Source organism: Rutidosis leptorrhynchoides, chromosome 4 (assembly GCF_046630445.1).
Source record: "Rutidosis leptorrhynchoides isolate AG116_Rl617_1_P2 chromosome 4, CSIRO_AGI_Rlap_v1, whole genome shotgun sequence".
Lineage (NCBI taxonomy): Eukaryota > Viridiplantae > Streptophyta > Magnoliopsida > Asterales > Asteraceae > Rutidosis > Rutidosis leptorrhynchoides.
The window spans coordinates 643915772-643923054 of NC_092336.1; positions in this window are offsets into that span (position 1 = coordinate 643915772).

Sequence of the window (7283 nt, forward strand, 5' to 3'; positions counted from 1 at the left end):
TTCTTTTACCCTTCTTTTTGACTCATCTTTTAATCTAACAAAATACTCCTTAATACATCACTATCTGACTCTATCCATCATCTTCGATCAACATCCGCAATAACAAGAACAGAAGTAAAAATTAAGCAAAGAAACTAGAAGGAAAAAAGAAAAAGAAACAAAAAGCCTTGATCAAAACACTCATCCAACGTCGTTCCACCAACGCCGAAGCCCAGCGCCGGCCTCCATCTGCGATTTAAGGCCTGCACGGAGTCGCCACCATCACCGTCCTCGACGTTGGATTGCTTTAACGATGAAAATACCAAAAGACTCCGAGTGCTCCCAACTCTAAGTTTCATTACAAGTGTTCATTTAGTTTTTACATATTTTTCTGAAATTACATAAACTTCATTCTTTGTCAAGAATTTTTTTTCCCCCAAAATAACATCTAATTAGTTGAATTACAATGTGAACATTTGAAATGAGACATTCAAAATAGTCATGTGAACACTTGTTGTGAAATGGATGAAATAGAAAAAATAAAAATAAAAATTGCTAAACAAGCCCTTAAAGACTACCTATAAACATATCATATTTAACTTCATTTTTATTTATAACTCAAAACTGTAATGAATATATTTTGTTACCAAATTTGAATTATAAAAGTGGGTATTGTAAATGAATATTTAACTTTACAATTGTGATGACCCGGAAAATTTCGACTTATTTAAACCAATTCTCTATATGATTTAATATTTTCGACATGATAAGCAATGAATTTTGAAAAGTTTTAAAACTTTTGAAATTGATTTTTTTATATAACGGTTGACCACCCTATTTGTCCAACGATTCACGAACGTCATAACATTTATTATATACATATTTTAATAAATATAAGAGTTTTCGATATATACGGAATCATGCGAATAATATTTATATACGAAATAATTAAAAATTTACTATTAAACGATGCTATTTTGTAACAACTCAAACCAAACCACGTTCGAAGCCGCTTAAAATATCACCAAAAAAAAAAAAAAAAATCTGTTGCACAGCTATTGGCGCGGCGCGCAGAAGGGCCTGGACAGACTGCTGTCCCAAAAAGTTAAAAACATAAAAACGTTTGACCACTTCCCGACGTAATTAGACAAAACGCTTTTCACAACATATTCATATATGAAAAACTAACACGTTCCATTCATAAAATAAGTTTTACGAGGCGGGGCCCACATCGACCCAAATTACCCTTTAAGTACAAAATGCATGTTTCGACCCCACAAATTTAAACACAAAATAAAAGCCGAGCATGGCGATTGGGGATACGCTACCCAATCCTAGTTAATCCAAAAGCAAGCCTTCTAAAGCAACTACGCGAGCCACTAGTTCCCACGCTTACCCGAGCCACCTCATCCAAGCAAATCTATAAAAATGTAAACAGCGAGAGGGTAAGCTAACGTTTAGTGAGTGAGAATATACTACCTACATATATATGCATAAAATGGACACGCCACACAAATAATCAAATACCGCATACCGGAGCATCCAAGCATAAAGGCAAGTTAAGCTAAGCATACCGTATAATCACTAAGCAACAAGCTAGTAACAACAACCATAAAGTAAGTCTCCAACGACGATGTGAACAACGCCAATAAGCTACACCCGGAGGGTTAGCTACATCACAACAATACATTAACATATATATAACAGAGCGTAAAACCGCCAAAGGTTAACCAATCGTACAAAGGAATGGTACTCGAATTTCCCATCGGTGTTCGTAACAACCGTTAGTGTACAACACATATATCACTAACCCTTGGACAACACATATCCGTTCATGAAACCATTAGCGTACAACGCATATATCACTAACTTGGACAACACATATCCATTCATAAAACCGTTAGAGTACAACACATATATCACTAACTTGGACAACACATATCCATTCATAAAACCATTAGAGTACAACACATATATCACTAACTTGGACAACACATATCCATTCATAAAACCGTCAGCGTACAACACATATATCACTAACTTGGACAACACATATCCATTCATAAAATTAAACACACCACAATTCAATATCAACCCTTCGCCATTGGGGTTATCCAATTCACAACCACGTGTGATAATGTACACACAAAACGTGCACCTCACCAAAGGTGGTCAACCAAAATGCACGTCCGTGCTAATTGGGCCTATACACAAGTCCATCAAATCCACTTATATGTGAAGTGAGTTCTATAACCGAGAACCACTTCACCCGTCCCGCACACATCCTACACATACATATGCACATAGGATATTAACACTCACCTTGTGGCCTTGAAGAATGCCACCGAATAATCCGCAATCGCCGATGAAATGTACCTATTCCATTTATTACATAACAAGTAACACAATTAGGGTGGATATACAAATCAACCCAAATTGACAACTAGTGCAATTTTGACCCAAATGCACTTCCAAGCACCAATCGCTTCCAAATTAACCAATAATCACTAACACAAGTGAGAATGGTCCTAATATGCCAATTAAACCCAATCATAGGTGTTAAACACCTATCTTGCTCATAATGACACTTAAACCCTAATTTTGACCCAAAGGAGTCAATATCGCGCCGTTAGCGAGTTTTGACACCAAAGCTTATTTAACTCGGTTTTATACTTCAACTTAATCCATTTTAAGTTTATAAACCTTATTAGATCGACAATTGGGTCATAATCATCACCGAACCCTAATTTTGACTCTAGTCAAAATTAGTCAACCCAAATTCACCTAAAGTGGTTCCAACACTTCCATAATCACTAAACCTAGTGATTAAACTCAAGATTAAAGCCTAATCAAGGCCAAATCGTAAACCAACCCAAAACCCGTCAAGTGACAAGAATAACTAGTCACCATAAACCCATTTCATCATCTAAGAGGGTTTCACAACAAATCAAACTCAAACCCTAACTTGAATATCAAATCTAACAAATGTAATTCGGAGTTTGAACTTACCAATACCACCAAAATAATGCTGTTGACGAGTAGAACAACTTTAAAACCCGAGCTTTTGTGAGAATCCAACTCCTTCTTCTCCAATTCAAGCTCTCTCACTCTAGAACCCTTCCTCTCTCTCTAGATATGGATGAGAGTGTTTGTGTGGGTGAGAAATGAGCTCCAATGGAGTTCTAGATCAGTTTTGGTGACCCTAAACCGACCCTAAATGAAAAGACCAAAGTACCCCTCATTTAAACCTTTTAAAAAAGCTGAAAATTGAATCAGACGGGATCGGAGCGCCGCTCCATAAGGTGGAGCGCCGCTCCAACCTTCAGGTCAGTTTTCAGTAACTTGTTTTGGCCATAACTTTTTGACCGTAGCTCCGTTTTCGATGAATCAAATATCGTTGGAAACGTAATAAGATTTTCTTTCCAATGGTAAGGCTTTGAAACATCAACACAAACTTTATTTGGGGTTGAAAAGATACGTACACACCTTGTCACTTCAGACAACGTCCAGTTTCCTTCGACGTTCGAGCAAGCAACACGTACATGCTTCGTACACCTCATACACGCATCGTACACCATAAATACATTATGTACAATAAATATTTGGGTCTTACATATTTCAAATTAAAAATTTACGTATTAAGTCATTTTATTTTTATGATATAATTTTTGTATTTTTTTTTAAGAAAGGAAGTTAAATTAATAATGTACAATTTGTAAAGCACAACGTACAACGTGTAGCTTAAATAGTTGAATTTAAATTAATTCATTTATTATTCACATGAAAACGACACGATAGAAATTATTAAATATAAGTTATATAGAATACCCATGAAGTATTTAATAAATACGACTTTTTAAAATTTTAATATTCGATTTACGTATTATATTATTTTATTATAATTATTATATTATATTTATATTATATATATTATTAAAATCATGTCGACGAAAATAAAAACAAAGGAAGTGAGCTGGTGACAGATCGCATGGGAGGGTTTTTGCGGTCAGGTACTATAAATTGAAAGAGGTCAGTTGTGAATTCATTTCACCTATTTTCTCTCGATCAATCTCTCTTTCACATTTATAATAATTATTATTTATTATTATTATTATTATTATTATTATTATTATTATTATTATTATTATTATTAAGATTAATATTATTATTAATCCTATTATTATTAGTAGTATTAGTACATAAAATACTACGACGAGGTTATGTCCAAACGATTTCAAAAATGATTTTCGAGCGGGATAGAGCTAAGGAAACTATGGGTTATAGCTATGGAGGTTATGGGTAATATTCTTGTGTACCATTCACAAGTCAAACCTAGTGTTTATCATCTCTGTTGCGTCTACGTACTTTCCTGCAATATTGAATCTCAATATTGATACGTTGAGATCTACGATTAATTGGTAATCCAAGTTTCAGTCACATTTTGGTGAACAACTTTATATGCTGCTAAGGTGAGTTTCATTGATCCCTTTTTAATTGCTTTTGCAATATATATTTTTGGGCTGAGAATACATGCACTTTATTTTAAACACAATGGATACAAGTACATACTAAATTCTACACTGAGTTTGAACCGAAAATCCCTTAGCTTTGGTAACTGTTAACTACTAGTTATAAGAACTGGTGGGCGCGAGTAGTAGTATATGGATCCATAGGGCTTGACATCCCCGTCTGTTCCAGGTATAGAAACCCTAGCCTGAACTATAAAACAGACGTATGCTATTTGAGTGTATCGTACATGTTGGTTGCATGTTAAACACAGGGGTACTTATTAGATAGATGTTAAAGCTTAGTTGCCAGGGTGCTCAATCTTAAAGAATATTTTGATAAACGTTTCTGGATGAAACAACTAAAATCTTGTGGTCCACCTTTACATACAGATTATACGAAACAATAAAACTATGAACTCACCAACCTTTGTGTTGACACTTGTTAGCATGTTTATTCTCAGGTTTCCTAGAAGTCTTCCGCTGTTTGCTTATATGTTAGACAAGCTATGTGCATGGAGTCTTACATGACATATTTTTCAAGGAAATGTTGCATTCACCAAATCATCACCATGTATCTTATTTTGACTGCATTGTCAACAGAAGTATCATTGTAAACTATTATATTACGGTGATTGTCTATATGTAGAAATCATCAGATGTCGAAAACCTTTGATTTAAATATTCATTTATGGTGTGCCTTTTCAAAAGAATGCAATGTTTACAAAACGTATCATATAGAGGTCAAATACCTCGCAATGAAATCGATATGGACGAACACGTCATTCATTGATTTCATTGCGAGGTATTTGACCTCTATATGATACGTTTTGTAAACATTGCATTCTTTTGAAAAGGCACACCATAAATGAATATTTAAATCAAAGGTTTTCGACATCTGATGATTTCTACTTATAGACAATCACCGTATATAATAGTTTACAATAGTACTTCCATTGACAATGCAGTCAAAATAAGGTACATGATGATGAATTGGTGAATGCAACGTTTTCTTGAAAAATATGCCATATAAGACTCTATGCACATAGCTTGTCTATCATATAAGCAAACAGCGGAAGACTTCTAGGGAACCTGAGAATAAACATGCTAACAAGTGTCAACACAGAGGTTGGTGAGTTCATAGTTTGTATGTTTCACATAATCTGTACATAAAGATGGATCACAAGATTTCAGTTATTTCATCCAGAAACGTTTATCAAAATATTCTACAAAATTGAGCACCCTGGTAACTAAACTTAACGTATATATAATTTGTACCCTTTGTATAATCATCTTAATAATACACGCAAACCAACGTGTATGCTTCTCAAATAGCATACGTCCGTTAAAAGGCTAGTGCTCTAGCTCGGATGGGGATATCAAGCCCTATGGATCCATATACTACTACTCGCGCCCACCAGTTCTTATAACCGGCAGTTACTAGTTACCAAAGCTAAGGGATTTTCGGTTCAAACTCAGTGTAGAATTTAGTATGTACTTGTATCCATTGTGTTTAAAATAAATTGCATGTATTCTCAGTCCAAAAATATATATTGCAAAAGCAATTAAAAAGGGATCAATGAAACTCACTTTAGCAGCACATAAAGTTGTTCATCGTAATGTGATCGAAACTCGGTATATCAAATAATAGTAGATCTCAACCTAGAGAACATATGTTGGTCAATAAATGTCTATCAAGCTAGGTCAGGTCATAGTGTATCACAATCCTAATGCTCGAAATTGACATACAAAAGTTATTCAAAGTTGTTTCAAAAAGTCAATTTTGACAATAGTTCAACAAACGAGACGTACCTTATATAAGGATTCATTTACTCTGTTGGTAATATTCAAAAATCCATTTTATCAATCTCGTAAACAAGTTGTTTAAGTATTAATTGCAGATTCAAAAAGCAATTCCAATTAATGTCAATTATAATTCAGTTAACCATATCTTTTGATTCGTTCCTCGAAACTATTCGATATCTAAATGAAAAGTTATTGATTTTTCGCCAGATTTCTGAAAACATGTATATCATATACCTTTTACCCGTAATATATATATTTAATTCGTGATTTATTATAAACTGTTTAATGACGAAATTTAGCATACAAGCATGTATAAATATATACACTCGAGCACTAGTATGTATACACTATTAATTTATAAAATATAAAATATAAATGCTTACGTATTAATATTGAGATTCAATATTGTATAAAAGTACGTAGATGTAACGGAGATGATAAACACTAAGTTTGATTCACAATTATACCCCCGAACATTACCCATAACCTCCTTGGCAATAACCCATAATTTCCTTAGCTTTAATTCACTCGAAAATCATTTTTGAAATCGTTTGAACATGACGTCGTCGTAGTATTTTATGTATAATACTAATAAAAATAATATTAATACTACTGATAATAATAAGATTAATATTAATATTAATCTTTAATAATAATAATAATAATATTAATAATAATAATAATAATAATAATAATAATAATAATAATAACATAAATAATATAAATATTACGGAGTATATATCTATATCTGTGTAAGTGTGTGTGATGTTCGAGCAAAACAATTGAATTTATAGTACCTTTTCTGAAAAAGCACCCCATGCGATCGCATGGGATTTGTGCTTCAAGGCCATGCGATCGCATGACCCTCTGATCCAGCTCACAAACTTTTAACTTTTTGTTTGTCGACATAATTTTATATAATATATATAATATATTTAATTTATATAATTAATTATATATTATATTAAATTCACATGCATAGTTGACTTGTAA